Raw genomic sequence first — 17,505 nt, forward strand, 5'->3', positions numbered from 1 at the left:
GACAAGAGCATTAAAATCAGTCATGAGTAATTTGACAAAAAAATTACCACATAGACCATATACAACTGCACTTCAGGTTAAAAGGAAATAACACCGTGAGACGTCCATTTCAGTTCAGAGAATTGCAAATCAGCAAGTACGATTTTTTGGCCAATCATGAATATGAATAAAACAAGTGTTATCCTTAAAAAAAACGTACTTAGGATTCAGTCAACTTTTTTACAGTCAAGGACCTGCTTTCCTTCCTTTCCTGAGGGGTTGTTGCCAGGGTGACCAAAGGGCACTGCATTTTGACACTCCTCAACAGTGAAGAAATTATCAAAAAGTGCATAAAACAGACGCATGCAATTTGGTTTTGATGCGTGATTCATGGCAGCCAGGCGGAATGATGAGATGAATATGCCGCTCCCAGGAAACAGCTCCTGCTGGGCTGATGGTGAAGCTAGGCTGCCACCAGATCTCTCTCCAATTAAGTCGCAGAGAGTCTGAAGCTCTCTGACCCGGCCTGGATCTGAAAGGGAAGTGAGCTCGTAAAAAGATGAACGTAAACGATTCTGATCATTAAGCAAAAATAATAGCAAATCATTTTCATCAGGGCCAAGAGTCATTCACATACTATTTACTCAAATACAGTAATGGGGTCTACACACAGCTCCACTACTTCCTGAATTTAAGGCAGCTCCTTGGTTTCCTGTCTTACATTATTGGACAACTGATTAATCCACGTGTGTCTGAGTCACAATGGTCAGACACACGTGGATTAATCAGTTTGTCCAATAATGTAAGGCAGGAAATAAAAGACCAGCCTTAAGTTCAGGAAGTAGTGGAGCTGTGCATAGAGCCTATTCTATTATCATAGATTGGATAACAAAGTTATCCTAATGATGTTTTTCTTTGGTTTTGAACTTTGCCAAATCTGATCGGATAAGGATAAAAAGTGTTGAACTCATGGGCCCAGGCGATTATGTAATAATTATGACAAACCTACCCATAGGGTGGTGGTCCAGCTGTGTTGCGGCCTGTTGCATGTCCCCCGTCAGGTGATGGATTCATCGATGGAAATGAATTTCTATTTGGCCACAACAATTTAGACTGGTATTTTTAGACATTATTAATGTTATGATTATTACCCCATATATAACAAACTATTACGTTAATACTTACCAGATTGCTCATTTGGGGGAGGGGAGCTCAGGTCCTTCAATTTTCTGAGTGGGAACCCGTAGCCTCTTTTTTGCCAGCACTTTGTTTTTCTCCATCCGGTTAATGAAAAAAATACATTTTAGATCATTAACGCTAAGTATAACATCAATAGACACAATTTTAACCTAAATTCACTTCATATCTTTGAGACAATAATGGTATTAAAATGAGCAAAAATCAAATCAAATCATTTTCCTAATTGATTGTTTTAAAACCTATAAAACCACCAAGATTAAAAAAATGTAAAGATCATGAACCCTGATAGCATCCCTATTCTTGGGTGAGCTTTTGCAGAAAATCTGCTCACAACATACGGACTCGTGACACAATATTTATGAACTTGTGCTCACAACATACGGACTCGTGACACAATATTTATGAACTTGTGCTCACAACATACGGACTCGTGACACAATATTTATGAACTTGCAGATCTGAAATTTCAGAGATAAATAGCTAGTGTACAGCAAAAATAGGAGGGCAAATCCAGTCAACAAAGTCAAATTTAAATGTATTTAAAACATTTAGCTAACACAAGTTAGCTAACGTTAACTTTAGCCGTTAGCTAACGTTATCTATTAGCTAACGTTAACAATAGCAGTTAGCTAACGTTATCCATTAGCTAACGTTAACATTAGCCATTAGCTAACGTTAACTTAGCAAACCATCCCATTTTCGACAGTCTGAATACAGTTCGGAGTTTCTTTGTCAATTACTTGTTGGACAGACACCTAATTACCTAATCCCCACCTTCCATTATTATGATAACGTCAAAAGAATTTCATTCTTACCTCTTCGTGGCAGGGGCAAAAGCCAACAGGTGCAGCAGCAGTTACCGACGCACTTCTCTCACCCCAACGAAATTACGAATTGGCGCCAAGACCCGCCCTCCAATCTTCTTCTTCTTCTTCTTCTTCTTCTTCTTCTATTTTTATCTGGCGGTTGATAACTTGTTGTTGTATTACCGCCACTGCTGGACTGGAGTATACCCACAGATTATATTTCCTTTATACTATTACATTCTTTTTAAAAGCCCTGTATTCTAGATAACAACATTTTTATTTGTTCAGGTCCCATCCCCTGACCAATCCGCTATCCTAACCTTAACCACTCGAGGTGAAAAGTCTAATCAATCGTGAGCCATGCAATGAGCTGCTTCGTAGGGCGGGTCTTGGCGCTACCACGTCTCCCGCGCGTGCAACGTTAATAGTAATAGTCATAACGGACTCTTTCATCACACATGAGGTAGGATTCTTGGAGTAACGTGTTACACACTCTTTTACTGCTCTATACAATAGAGCTTTGCTGTGAATTCTTTTAAAACAGCACAATTGTCAACATTTAGAAAGTTCACAAAGGTGTCTTTTGAGCAAATCATGGCTTATGTTTTGATGGGTTACGTTTTAGAACTCAAAATTCTAATTAATGAATTGTATGGCTTGTCAGAAATAAACACCTTTTGTAAGTTGAACATTATGTAAACCATCTCAAATTATTTGCCTGAATTGATATACTTCTTTTCTTAAATTTTGCGCTGAGATAAATTGAGATATGATTGAGCTATAATATTAAATAATGTCTCATATTGAGACTAATTTGAGAGCTAACACTACTCTATTTTTTCTTTTTGCTGAAACACTAGAAAGAGACAACTGTAAGAGAATCTGAGAACTCAAATAGTGAGCAGTACGAGACATATTTCTCACTGAGATATAATTGAGATCAAATTGAGACATCTTTGAAAGCTGCATTGTATGTCTCATTTTTCTCTTAGTTGAGATCAGGAAAAGAGACAGCTGTGAGAGAATTTAGAGAACTTGCACTTTGCTCAATGTGAGACTTAATTCTCAGGAGAGACATTTGAGAAGAATGAGAAAACCACTTTGGTCTCAATTAGTGCTCATTTATATCTAGGAGATGTAAATGTGACATAAAGGAGATCTCATCTTCAATTTTGCTTTGCTATGGGGTGTGACACTGAACAAACTTCCTTCATGAGGTGGTGCAGCACAGTTTGTGGAGAGAAATGTGATTTCCAGGCAGAGCTCAGCCTGCTGTGTCAATGATGTGGAGGCGTTGTGGAGCGCGTGCTCCATTCATGGTGGAACATTCCTAGAACGCACGCAGCTCCACCCTGTTCCTCTCACCACTTTGCCATCCAGCTGTTTGGGTGTGTTCAGAACCTTGTTCCTCCCGCGGGACACGGTGGCTCTGACACACGAGGGGCTCCACAAGACACAAGAAGACGTATTCTGATGTTTCCATGCAGTGGCCTGAATACGTGTCCCACACGGAGAATATTGACAGACATGCACTCAACCACGGGGAGCACCAGTCTGCTCCGTTCTATGTGGACGGTTAGAATTCGCTTGTTATGAATCGGCCGGTTGTTTTTTTCCCGGATGTGTCAAATGTCGCGTACAGAGCGACATGAACCCCGTCACCAAAGTCCCGTATGGTAACAACACAAGGCGCTTATGGAGAGAACAGATGCCCTGCAGAAACAACAGGGTTTGAACGTTGTGCTGATGTGGGAGTGTGAGTGGGCCTCATCAGAACCATCCAGCGCTTCTGTACAGGCCTTTATGGCCACGTACAAACAGCACAAACGTCTGGATCCTACAAAGGCTCTTTGGCCGGCGTACAGATGCTATGAAGTTGTACCACAAGGTCTGCGATGATGAAAAAATCAGATACTAGGACTTTACAAGTCTGTATCCAACTGTACAGAGAAACAAACAGCATCCCGTCGGCCACCTCCAGATTATCGTCAGGGATTCTGAGTCCATGGATAATTACTACGGCTTCATAGAGTGCACAGTGCCCCCCCCCCCGAGGGCTGTTTCTCCCCGTCTTGCCGTACAGATGTCATGGAAAGCTCATGTTCCCGCTGTGCGGGTTGTGTGCTGACACTTTGAACCAACCTTGTGAGTGTGTTCACAGTGAGAGAGAGAGGCAGCTGTCTGGGGTTCGGGTCCCTGGAGCTACAGACGTCTGTGGAAAAGGGTCAGCGGATTGTGTCCACCCATGAAGTCTGGCATTCTCCCAACAAAACAAGCACATTGTTTAGTGGACATGTGAAGACGTTCATGAAAAGCAAGCAGGAGGCATCAGGCTATCGGGGCCACGTCAAAACACAGGCTGATGGGGAGAAATAAAAGGAGGACATTCAGCTAAACCCAGACTAAATGTGTGTCCACAAAGCCATGAGGAGCTGTAACAAACCCTCTGTGGGGCCGGTTTAGCATGAGGAGTAACATGTCAGCTGATCACAGTTCATGTTCACGACCAGTTTGATGTGAGACAATTCTGTTTGATCCCAGATGAGGCGGCTTTGGTGCAGTGGCGTCATGCAGACAGCAGCAACTCTGGTGTAAGAGACGTAAATGTCTTCACAGGAGCCATGACAACGGCCCACGCCAGGTTGATGCTTTACGACTTGCTAGATAAGCTGCAGGAGAGGCTGTTGTACTGCGACACAGACAGCGTTGTCTTTACATCAGGGGCCGGCGATCGGGTTCCCCCCCTCGGGCCACATCTTGGTGACTGACCAACTAAACATGTGATGTGTGTGTCCGGGCCGAAGAAGACGACGCCACACAGTTTGTATGTTACGCACACGACACGCTACAAGGTAAAACCAGCGTCACATGCAAAGGCGTCGCGTTAAATAGCCGTGACGCGGCTGTTGTCCCGCCCCACGCGCTGATTGGTCTCGTTCCATCTGCTGTAGCCAATCACAGCACACATACGTTGACTGTCTGAAACCATCAAACGGGACAAGAAGAGGCTCCGTCTTAAAAAGGAAAGTCCAAGTGGTGAACAATAAGCGGCGGGTGTTGCCCGATTACACCACGCTGCCCTCTGGCTACTAATGGGGATCAAGGGTTTGATGCGCGGCTACAACATCCCTTTAGTTTGGTAGTGAGGACCATCGAATCCAGCAAAGACTCTTTATCAAGAATATTTCACAGCGTTTTGATAACATGGTGCACATTTATTCATGTTGGCAGCCTTTATATACGTTGTAGAGGGCTTACCAGAGTCTCTGTGATGATGTTTTACTACCACAGGACAAAGACAACCGACTCATCAGAGACCATTTAATGAATGCCAGCAGTAATGATATAGAAGTTATCAATGTTTTTACCAAATACGTACAGCATAGAAATCTCAGCTGTATGTATTTAGTGCAGAATGTATTTATTCAGGGTAAAACTAGCCGCACTATTAGTTTAAACACTAACTATCTCATTTTGTCGCTCAGACACAGAATGTGGTCACGCATGTGGAGGAATGTGACTCTGTTAGAATCCATGTATGAATCCTCTCCCCGTGTGAGGAGAGTCATGGTGGCTGATGCAGGAGATGATATCCATTAAGGGAAAGCAGTCGTTCCTGGTGGATCCAAATGGCTGTGACTCATTTGACTGAAACAGTCAGAGAAGCTCTGTTGGATCGCAGTGCGGATGGCGGCGGTGACTTTCTCCCCAAACAGCTTCGTCCCCTTTGCAGAGTGACCTCTGAAGAACGGCTGCAGGGCGGCCGCCTGCTTCCAGCGCGGCAGCATCTCCGGCTCCGGGTCACGTTGCACGCCAGGTGAGGCATCGGCCCAAGACCAGCGCCCCCCTCAGGCCGCAAAGAGAGAGCACTTTGCTGTGTTACCTCGACAACATCGCATGTAGAATCGTCAGGGTTTATTGTATATTCTTTCCTGCCTGATTAGGCTCTCGCCTCACAAGAAGAGAATGTATTTACTTGTTTATATCCTCTTTGTTGATCTGTCCTCATCGGTCTCCGGCTTAGATGAATGAACCTGTGTTTAATGTCCCATTGCTGCAGTTCCCTGAGACCACGTCTGCAGAAATGCAGATGTCACGGTGTATGTTCTTTGGGGTACAGGCAGGACACAGCAGGTTTGGTAGACGATCCTTTTATTTCGTTGCTTCAGTTGTCAACGCAGCGAGAGCTCCCGGCGTCTCGCTCGCTCTGCGGCTCTCTCCTCCTGATCGCCCTTACTGCATTTTAAAACCAGACCAACACCATCAAAACACATTCAGCTCAGCTGAGGCCGATTGCCTCCACCTGCCAGGTTCCCTGAGCCCCTCCCCCTCTCTCTCCCCCCTCTGCAGACGAGCAAAAACCACGGCCACCACCACAGCAGAGTTCTGGAACGTTTTTATAAAGGGCCTAAAATGTTTGCAAGAGAGAGGCCTCAACCACTCAACAGTTTGACACCGGGACAGAACATTCCAGTCCAATGTTACAGCACCAAAGTCCCTCATTGGGAGCAACTCTACTTCCATTTGACCATTTTAGACATAAACTCTATTCAGTCAGAGAAACATTACCAGGCCAACGAGACCCCTCATAGATCTGCCCGTCTCTGTTCTTGATGAAGTGCCCCCCATCTCTGGCCTCATTAGACAAACACCAACCGGGGTCGATCTTGATGTGAGGATCGGTTATCACGACCAACTGACAGAGAAGAAAAAAATGCACCATAATGATTCGTGACACCCAAAAACAAACAAGGCCGACAATGTACGCTAGAAACTCACCTTCCTCTTCCTCTCCTCCAGGTGGCGCTGCAGGTTGGCCGGTTGGGGGGAAAAGCGCGGCGTCCCAGGTGTAGTAACGCTTCCCCTCCGCGTGCTCGATATCCATCCAGATAACGTCGCACGGGATGTCGTGGCGGTCGAATCCAGCGTCCACAGCCTTCACGTCAGCCTCTTCGTCGTAGATCCAGCGGCTCTGGTGGTACCCGAGAGGAAACAAAGGGGGCGGGGCTTGATATCCTGAGAGAGGGAGGAGAGACGAGTAGCCGTGACTTATGGATCATGTGAATATTGTCAACATGTGCAGAAACAAACTAAGAGGGGAAGTGATACAGAAAGCATCGTGTTCCTTCTCATTAATGTGTGTAATTTGCAACATACAAGACACAATAAACAGTAAACAACCTGATATCTGACGCTGCATCCTTATCATCCTTATCTAATCCTGTTGTGGGGGGTTTCTTTCCACATGCAAATAGTCCAATATATTGTGTGCTGCACACTGGTACTGGGTGAACAGCTGCTGTGGACCGGGCCCGAGCAGAACCACGCTGTCCATCACACCTCTTTCTGTCAGTCTGTGGCTCCATGCGCCTCGTCTTCAGTGGGGGAGTTTGGCCGTGCTTAGAGAGGGAGGGGTTTGTAAAGTGGTTAAATGTGCATTTCTATATGTTTTCCAACATAAATGTAGTAATAAACGGGTTTATTGGCTGTTTGCCAGCAGGAGGACAAAAAGCAGCAGCAAAGTCTGCAGGACGGATCAATCGTTCCCAGTCACACAAACGGGATGAACTACGCAGCTGAAAGAAGAAGCTCTCTGACCGAGGACCAGATACTGTATGAGAAGCACACAGGAACAATACTCGCCCGAGGAGCCGACACGCTGTGACCCACGTTAACAAGCGTCTCAGGCGTTCAGCCAGAACACCCAAAGTCCGGTCTGGTTTGTGGGCCACTAACAGCGGAACAGAGGCGTACGGGCCGAGGCGGCTGTACAAGTCGTACGCAAAGACATCCGGCTCATACAGCCGGTGAGGGTCCCCGTCACTGCCACGGCACATGAACTAAAGATCATCAAGGGATTGTGAAAATGAAACATGGATGTTCCTGCTCGTGTCGTCTGCTTGTAGTTCATGTGTGTACCTGGTGTCTCTGGGCTGAAGGCCGTCGGCGTGCTCTGGTACACGAGGCTGAACCCGTGGAGACAGAGGTCGGACCCGATGCTGCTGGGACCTGGAGACGGACAACACGTTCATTTATACTTTAACTAAATAGAGAAGGTATTTTAGCGAAGATCATGCTGGTGTTCCTCTCCGGTCCGATGCATCAGACGAGTGAAGATCTGTGGGAACTAAACTGTAAATATCTACAAGGCACAAGAGGAGTTTCAGTATCCGCCTCCATCAGAGAGCAGTGCAGCGCTACTCACATGAAAGGAGGAAGAACTTCTTTGCAGCTACAGAGACTTTAAGACATTTTGTCTCTCAGGTTTCATGTATTTTATTTCTTGTTTAGAGCGATAAACGGTTACGTTCATGCATTGTATCATTTTCCTATGATTCAGGGACACTGGAGTAAGATGGACTGTTGAACATATGTTGCTTATTACTTTGAGCTGGTGTGATTGTGTCATATTTTCTGATCATGTCATTGTGAGGAGTTGTGTGTTGTGAGTCTTGCCGTGTTCGTCCTGTGATGTTGTATGTGGGATGAATGCAGCGTCACTTCTTCTTCTTCTTGTTCTTATTATTACTTTGGCCACAACACAAATGTAGGATGGAGAAAAGTGCATCACTGGGTTTTTGGGCCACAGTGTGACGAGCTGTAAAGAAAACATTGATAGGTATGAAAGCCAAACGGTTGCCAGTCAGTACACACCTGAGCCAAAGAGCAACACCAACACTAAGTGTCCACTAGTGTCCTGTTCCAGTCAACCGGATGCTTTGTCCAATATTCACTCTGCTTTTTGTTCTGTCTCTCTAGCTGCTAAATGCTCCACTTTGGTCCCCACGCAGTAATAAACGTTGTCTCTGGTGTGGGAACTTCTCAACTCTAAGATGCAAAAACCTGCTGCATTGATTCAGTGACATCACCTCATCTGGACGTCAGTTTCAGCTCGTTGTGTCTTTACTGTAGTTTCCTGTCACGCTTCCTCCTCTCCTCTTCCTCCCCCCTTGATCCCTCTGTCTTTGAGCTGATGTGTGAAAACCTTATTTGTTGATCACGGCACGTATGTGATGCTCCACAGAAGGAAAGCACCAAGTATGTGCTACATTTCAACACCTCAGTTATGAGTTACACACAAATGATGCATTTTTCTATTTTGTTTATAAATGTCTTCATTTCTAAATTTTAATATCTTGGCTTTTTGTGAGATGTTTGCAATATGTATAATAACACGTTTTAGTTAACATAATTCAAAGGTAACCAAAGACATGGTATTATTTATTTGCAGCTTAACTGTGGCTATTTTCATCAATAACTTGTGCATTATTCTGCCAGCAGATCAAATTTAGCATCTCCTGAAAATGAGAATGCAAAGGAAGTTGTAGCGTGTGTATAAAGGCTCAGTGTTCAATGTGGGGGTTCAGGGTCCCTGCAGAGTCAGAATACAGCAGATGGACTCTACTACCCTTTCCACCATAGAGGGATGCTGCTGAGCCTTTGTTGTGGCTGTGCACTCGTGTCTTTCATCAGGACCTGACGTTTCATCATTCATCATTTTACCATAACATTTGTTGTCTTGGCCAAAGTCCGACAGTCTTGTGCATCATGATGTTCAGGGCAATGGGTCGACCACAGCAGGCAGTTGGATTTGAATCTTCTCATCTGCTGATGCAAAGATACTTAGAACATAAACACTGACAAACGCTTTTCACACGAGCTGGGAACCTTCAGGAGCCCCCAGTGACCCCCAGTGACTCTCAGTGACGCACCGCACCCACTTGTGTTCAAAAAATGAAGAAACTCCGGACAGACAGAAGACATATTGGACTGAAAAGTTCAAATGAAAAGCCTTTAATAAAAGAAAAGGTGTTGTGCTGAAAAGAAGATCTCAGCTGAGGATCCGCTGGTTTGTGCATCAACAGGCCACAGAGGAGCTCATTGACTATCACATAGTGACCGTCTCTTGCTTCCACCAACCAATCAAGAACAATGGGTGCTTACAGATATTTATAGAGTTCAGTAAAGGTGTGAGAAGCCGTGTCCACACCCCTGGACACGTGACGCCTCCTGGTGCGTTCAAGTTGACTAGTTATTTACAGAATATAGTGGTGCAATGAGGTATTACATTGGATGGCGCGTTCACTGTAACTCTCTGGGTCAATATAAGTGGTGCAAAGTATTACATGAATGCATTTTGATTGGTTACATTACATTGAACACAATCATAGCTGTGCATTGGTGTTATTCTATTGATTAGTGTCAACATGACAGCGGTGTCACACTATTCTCATGTCTTTATTGATCACATAGTGTCAGAATCAGGGCTGTATCCTGGTGGACACTAAATGCATTTTATCCATTGGTCTAATTCATGAAGCGTCGTCAGTCTGACTACTGTAACTCTCTCCTGCAGGTCTCCTGCTACCACCATTCCACCTCTGCAGCTCATCCACAATGCAGCAGCTCCACTGCTCTTTAACCTTCCTAAGTCCTCTAAACATGGTGCTCACGTACCGTGCTGTGAATGGATGGGGTCCAGCTTACATCCAGGACCTGGTCCAACCCGACACCCCGACCCGCACTCTCCGCTCTGCATGTGATAAACTGCTTGTTCCTCCTCACTGAGAGCAAAGGAACTCAAACAGTGAGTGTGATCCAGAATGCAACGACGTAACGGTGATCCTACAACACTGTTCTCCTCATCTGGAAACTTTCTTCATCCACTGCAAACCCTTTTATTCCCCCCGTGAGTTCGCTTCATTCATCCTGGTCGGTGTTTACATGCCGCCGGCGGGCAACGTGCACGAGGCTCAGCGGACACTCGCCGACCAGATACGGCATGTGGAGCGGACCAACCCGGACTCTTTAGTTATTGTCCTCGGGGACTTTAACAAAGGAAATCTCACCCATGAACTTCCTAAATACAGACAGTTTATTAAATGCCCACCAGAGAGGAGAACACGCTGGATCACTGTTACACCACAGTAAGCAGGGCTCATCACGCCGTCCCTCGTGCTGCACTGGGACACTCTGACCACGTCATGGTCCATCTGATTCCTGCATACAGGCAGAAACTAAAGCTCTGCAAACCTGTGGTGAGGGAATTCAAGAAGTGGACCAGTGAGGCGCTGGAGGATCTTCAGCGTGCTTTGACTGCACAGACTGGGATGTTTTCAGCTACTGACAGTCTGGATGAGTTCACAGAGGCTGTAACTTCCTACATCGGCTTCTGTGAGGACAGCTGTGTACCATCATGCACCAGGGTGAGTTACAACAACGACAAACCCTGGTTCACAGCGGAGCTCTGAACACTACGCCTGCAGAAGGATCAGGCATTTAGGAGCGGGGACAAAGACTTGTACACAGAGGCAAAATACAAGTTTAGCAAGGCGGTGAGAGACGCTAAACGACTGTACTCTGAGAAACTCCGACAACAGTTCTCAGCAAGTGACTCTGCTTCGGTTTGGAGAGGCCTCAAACACCTCACTAATGTAATGGGAAAATGATATGTGACCCTTTTAAATGCTTCATTTGTATAACCAGTTTATTAGTTGCAAGTGCTTAGGTCACAAAGGCCCTGACATAAGAACTGATGTCTCCCACTTGGATTAGATGTTTCCAGCGTCATAGCTGTAGAGACTGAACAAAGTGTTTGTTATGTCTATGACCACCTTTGTTTTAGCATGTTGGGAGAGCAAGGACACGGTCAAAGAGCTGACGTGTCTCACATGGACAAGATGTTCCCAGTACCCTGGCTGTAGAGACTCAACAAGATGGTCAAAGGTTTCTGTTGACGCCACCGATATCTAAACTTAGGTATAAGAACTGCCTCGATGTGTGGGGGGAAAAAGGAGGTTCTTGACAGTCTACTGACCACGTAGCTGTTGTGACTCTTTTTCCCTTGCAAGGAAATAAACGGAGAAAAGACATACTTGACTCAGAGCCTTTGTTTCTTACTTAACGATTGTCTGTGCAAAATCTTCCACCACACCCTGGACAGAAGCTTGTAATCCACGCACAGTAGAGACACAGGGCGCCAGTTGCCGATGTCCTGTAGGTTCCCCTTCTTCGGCAGTAGCGTTATGACCGCTCTGCGGCAGGACATCGCCATGGAACCAGAGGCCAGACTCTCATTAAAAACCTCCAGGACATCAGGTGCAAATATATCCCAGAATGTCTTAAAAAATTCTGCGGCAAGGCCGTCGATGCCAGGAGCACGCCGTCCCTGCATGCCCTGCAAGGCGGCCTTCAGCTCCTGCACCGTTATGGGTCGGTCAAGCGCTTTGTTGGTCTCCTCAGAGACTTGAGGTAGTCCGCTCACGAACTCCTCCGTCAGTGCTTCCTCCTCCCTGTACTCACTGGTGTAGAGGGAGGAGTAAAAGCTGACCGCTCACCTCCTAATCTGGTTCCACCACCGGCAACCCTGTGTCTGCCAACAGCGCGTGGATCACCCTCCCCTGCCCACTCCTCCTCTCCAGGCCGAAGAAGAAGCTAGAGGGAGTGTCCATCTCCGTGATGGTCTGGAATCGGGACCTGACCAGTGCACCCTGAGCTTTAACGTCTAACAGGTCGGCCAGAGCCATTTTTTTGATCTTGAGGATTTCAAAATGTCCTTGCTCTCCTGTGGACTCGTTTAAACGCTCTAGTTCCACTATATCAGTCTCCAGGTCCTTCATAGATCTGGTGATGTCACGTTGAGAGTGTGCTGCTGACAAAGAAGCCTAATCTCGATCTTACCGCGGTCCCACCACTGCCTAAAACTACTAAAATCACTCTTCCTTAGCCTAAAAACACTCCAAAAATATGAAAGGACCGCTCTAAAATTCCTATCAAATGTTAAACCGGAGTTAAAATGCCAGTACGCGCCTTTTGGCAAAATGTTCCTAATAAAAACATTACACACTAGCAGGGAATGATCTGAAAAAACAGCAGGTACAATGGTACACATTTTGAAAATATTAAAATGGTGCTTAAAAACATAAAACCGATCAAGCCTGGCTGAGGAGATTCTACCTTCTCTGAGGTGGGACCACGTGTACTGTCGGCAGTCTGCATGCATCCTTCTCCACACATGAGGCCATGAGACCGGACCAGCTGCCTCAGAGCGCGCTGGGAAGCTGGATGTGGCTCTGCGTGGTTGCGGTCTATGGTCGCATCTTCTGTGCAGTTAAAATCCCCCCCCCAAGAATAAAAAATCCTCCGGGGCACAGCCATCTAAAAGATCATTAACTGTTGTTAAAAACAGCTTCCTCTCTGTACCGATTGTTGGAGCATACACATTGATAAAACAACAGTAAAAAGGTCGAACCGTGCCTTGACTAAGAACAACCTCCCCTCGATGATGTGTTTGACCTCCAGGGAGATTGGCTTAGAGGACCTGGAGAAGAGGAAGCCCACTCCTCCACTGAGGTTGGTGTTGTGGCTCAGCAGGACTTCCCTCCTCCAGTCGGCCTCGTTGGTGCTGTCGCTGTGCGTCTCTTGCACGAAGAGAACATCAAGACGTTTCATTTTTTTTAATTCATAAATAGATGCCCTCTTCTTGGCATCTCTGGCTCCGTTCACATTCAGGCTTCCCACTTTTAAAGTATCCATGATAAAAAATAAAAATAAAACCAATAAATCAATTAAAACACACATTGGGGCTTTTCTCGTGATCATCGATTGCTCGTTTTGCTTTTAGCACAATTTTTTTCAGTCTAAAACCCTCTTGATCTGTGAAGCCAGACTCCTCTCGCTGGCTCATGCGGAGTCTGGCTGAGTTATAAAAACACACCAGGTCTGGAAAAACTCCTCGATTTTAAGATTTCTCCTATTTTTGACTTTTTGTAAAAACATTTTGATTTGCTGTGCGGAGTAGAGTTTTTCCCGCTGGCTGTGTGTCAGACAGGCGCTGTGGATGTCGCTGCTGTCCGACACACAGCCCTCACTCTCACTGCCGTCAGATGGCCCCTGACCCCCCATGGCCTCCTCTTCCTCCCCCACCTTGCTGGCTTTTGCCTCGCTGCCTGTATCTTGCCTCTTTTTTTTTCTTTTTGTTGCAGCTTTTTGCTCTCCTGCTTCCTCCTCCACCATCTCAACCTCCTCTGCCTGTTCCACCCCCCCATTCAGTCCTCCCCCCAACTGTGCCTCTATGGCACCTGACTCCTGTTCCACACTAACACCCCCCTCACCCTTTTCCTTTCCTTCCCCTCCATCCTCACCCTGTGCCACCTCACCCAAAGCTCCTCTCTCACCCACCAAAACACCCTCATTTACACTGTGCACATCTTCCATACTCACCCCGTGTGGGTCAGGCACAGCAGCGCAACGGCCCGCGGCACCGGAAACGGCCTCACGGACGCCGCAGCCACCTCCGCGGCTGGAGACTCCCCCGCAAGCGCCGCGGCCGGAGACCCCCCCGCAAGAACCGCGGCCGGAGGATCCCCCGCCGCAGCCCCGCCAGGCGGAGTCGGGTCCCCGCGCCTCGGGCAGGCACCCACGGTGTGCCCCTCCTCGCCGCAACCGAAACATTTCATCGCCGACGATGATGCAAAAATCACGTATTCATAATCATCCACCTTCACATGGAAGCGGAGGTTGAGTTCCACATTCCGGTTGTTAAGGATCATATTCAGGTGTCTGCGGTGAGACACCACGTGCTTCAGTAACTGAGACGTCCAGACAAGATCTTTGATCGGTGAGACCACCTTTCCGTGTCTGGACAGCTCTCTGCTGAGGAACTCGTCGCTGATGAACGGAGGGACGTTTGATAGAACCACCTTCGTGGCCGGTTGCGTCAGTGGCAACACCTGGACAAACATTTCATTCACCGTGAGGCGCCTCGACGACTCGGTTCACCTTCTCCACCTGGTCCAGGAAGATGACCACGGCGCCGTTCATCCGAGCGGCCGACTTAACGCTGCCGTCCCCGACCTTCTCCCCCACAGCCCGATGTCCTCCACGCTGCACGGGAAGCCCGCGGCGATCTTAATGCCGTGCTTCCTCGTGAGCTGGGAGAACGTGTCTCCATTTACCGTCTAGAGACGCCGACCGGCGAGACACCGGCAGGAGAAAAGAAACCCAAAGAAAAACCCCAACGACTAAAGTGAGAAACAACCACTAAACCACATTAAATTAATATATATGACTAAGGGAAAAAACAAAGAGAGAAAACCGCTCAAAGACGCTCACACACGCTCACTCCCAGCATGCACCGAGAGAGAGAGAGAGAGAGAGAGAGAGAGAGAGAGAGAGAGACAGAGGTTTGAGGTTTAAAGAATCCTTTATTCCACTTTTACAAAGGAGCCAGAACACAAAACATGAAAGAAAAACCAACAATAAACACACACAGTCCAACAAGCAGAAACAAAAGAGACAGAGTAAACAAACATCTGCATTCTAGCCTGAACAGTTGTTCCCCCCCAGGCTAAAGGCCGCCGCGTGTTTCTGCGTCTGCGTCGACGCGCTGGTTTCACTTCCTGGTTGTAAAGTCCTGCGTGTGTTGCAGAGCGATTCACCTCCAGAACAACAGGTGGAGTCACGTGTTTTGTTGAAGACGACCTGGAGAGTCACGTCTTTGTGTGTGGAAGTCGCTGGTGGCTTTATTTATTGATCATAGACTTTATTGCCCCGTGCATCCACACTGCTGCTTTTCATCAAGGACACATTTGTCCCGTATTTTCCTCCACGACTTTGTTCCCTCGTTTGTGGAGATCTCCCTCCATGAATCAGAGGCCATCCGGCGTCCTCATAGTCCGCCAATGACGGCTCATATTTACGCATTTCTTCCCACAAAAGCTCTTCAGTCTGATCCGTTACCCTGGACCAAGACGTCGGAGCCCAAAGTGTAGCTGCAGATGAACACACACTGCGTTACGCCGCGTATCACACAGTGTGTTATGAGTCTGCTGCAAGGGGCCCTTTGTTTCCTTCTACTGCGCCTCGCCAGTATTCATCTGTGATTGGACGCCTTCTCCTTCCAGCTTTTCTCCTCCTCCACTGCGGGAGATTCTGACTCTTGACTTGTTGTTGTTGTTTTCTCTGGGGGGGGTTGTCTGCATAGTCTGTCAATCATGAATTAGTCGACATCTCATCACTATTAGATTGGATTGGTTTGTCAGGTAGGTGAGGGAGGAAAATCCACTTTGGCAAAGATAAGTTGTTGCAAAGGGCAAAAGGCTCATCATTGCTTTTGGTTGTGGAAAGTCTTTGTGGCCAGAGATCCAGAACTGTGTGGTTTGGTTTGGTAAATGTTTCTGAACGTACGGTCAGTGGATAGTTGGATGAGCTGATCCTCCTCTGTCACTGTCAGGCGTGTGCCGTCTGCTGCGTTGTCTCTGGATGGAAACTGTCTCCAAGCCTTGTCCCTGCGCCGGGAGTCAGCCTCAGAAAAGTACTTCCCACATTGTCCTTCCAGCGCCTCCACAACAATTGCACGTGTTGCGGGAGGCGAGAGCACAGCAGAATCCCCCAGCTCATCCACTGACAGAAACATGGAAGATATTCCCTCCCCGATGAGAAAGCCTTCCATTCTGTCACACAGCTGATGGCGTGTGTATTGCCACCTTGCATGGAACTGTTTAGTTGGTTCAACTCAGCGAAAACGTCAGCAAGATATGAAAGTTTGGTGACACATTGTCAGTGAAAAGTGCAGCCAGCTCTGTGCGCTTTTGGAAAAGTCAAAACTCCCCAATAGATTTGCGTAGTTCCCCGTGAAAGCCGTCGCCCCTCAGAATGGTCCAGTAGCCCAGTGTGTTCTTCTCCCTCAGCAGCACAGAGATTAGAGAACAGACGCCTTTGCAAAGCACTCTTCTTGACTATATTTACAAGTTTACAACATAAGCAGAATGTTCAGGCTTCACGAGCAAATACAGAATCCCTTTGTGTTCATTTCCAAAGCCGCATTAAGACACACGTCACTTTATTTAATACGCTGCTTGCAAGTCGCTGTGTTGTGCCGGACTCTCAATCAAACATTTAGGACAAACCCACGGTCATGAAGATGCTCATCTAACGTTACGTGGACTCTGCGTGAGGAAGAGGAGGAGGAAGAGGAGGAGGCGAAAACCAACCGGGTGTCTGGATGCTAAATGTTTATATTCTCATCCAACCACAATCACACTCACTGTCCGCATAGCGACGTTTATCTGGATTTATCTCGTTTTTTTGTCTTTGTGTTGTTGAACTGCGACAAGCCGGAAGTAACGAGGCTGTTTTTAAAATGTGAGGAGTAGAAAGTACAGATGTTTGCGTGAAAGTGTAAAGAGTAGAAGTAAAAAGTGGTCTGAAAAAGAAATACTGCAGTAAAGTATAGATACCCAACATTTCTACTTGAGTACAGTAACAAAGTATTTGTACTTGTTTACTTGACACCTCTGTTGATGATGCTAATGCATGAACCCATGAATCCTTTAAACCATATAATGGTTAATATGGTTAATGGCTCCCTTTGCTCCACCAAACGCTGCAGCATCCAACATGTGCTGCTCCATCTGGCCTCCACTTCTTGCATTAGCTTCATGTTTGCCGTCCCCAGATGAAGTTGTGTCAGCTTCTCCTTTAAAGATACAGATGAGTAGCCATTGACTCACTGCAGTAG

At 46.8% G+C, this 17,505-nt stretch overlaps 2 protein-coding genes and 1 long non-coding RNA gene across 5 annotated transcripts in view; 2 read left to right on the top strand and 1 right to left on the bottom strand.

The window, feature by feature from the left end:
• The window catches only part of LOC144390230 (uncharacterized), a 198,618-nt gene that overhangs the window by 83,466 nt on the left and 97,647 nt on the right, over positions 1–17,505 (top strand). The gene's annotated exons all lie outside the window — the stretch shown is intronic.
• The window catches only part of LOC144390452 (protein NLRC3-like), a 94,062-nt gene that overhangs the window by 23,980 nt on the left and 52,577 nt on the right, over positions 1–17,505 (top strand). The gene's annotated exons all lie outside the window — the stretch shown is intronic.
• Positions 1–17,505, bottom strand: part of LOC144390376 (uncharacterized) — a 345,224-nt gene that overhangs the window by 7,986 nt on the left and 319,733 nt on the right. The window lies entirely within an intron of this gene.

This window comes from Gasterosteus aculeatus, chromosome 21 (assembly GCF_964276395.1).
Source record: "Gasterosteus aculeatus chromosome 21, fGasAcu3.hap1.1, whole genome shotgun sequence".
Taxonomy (NCBI): Eukaryota; Metazoa; Chordata; class Actinopteri; order Perciformes; family Gasterosteidae; genus Gasterosteus; species Gasterosteus aculeatus.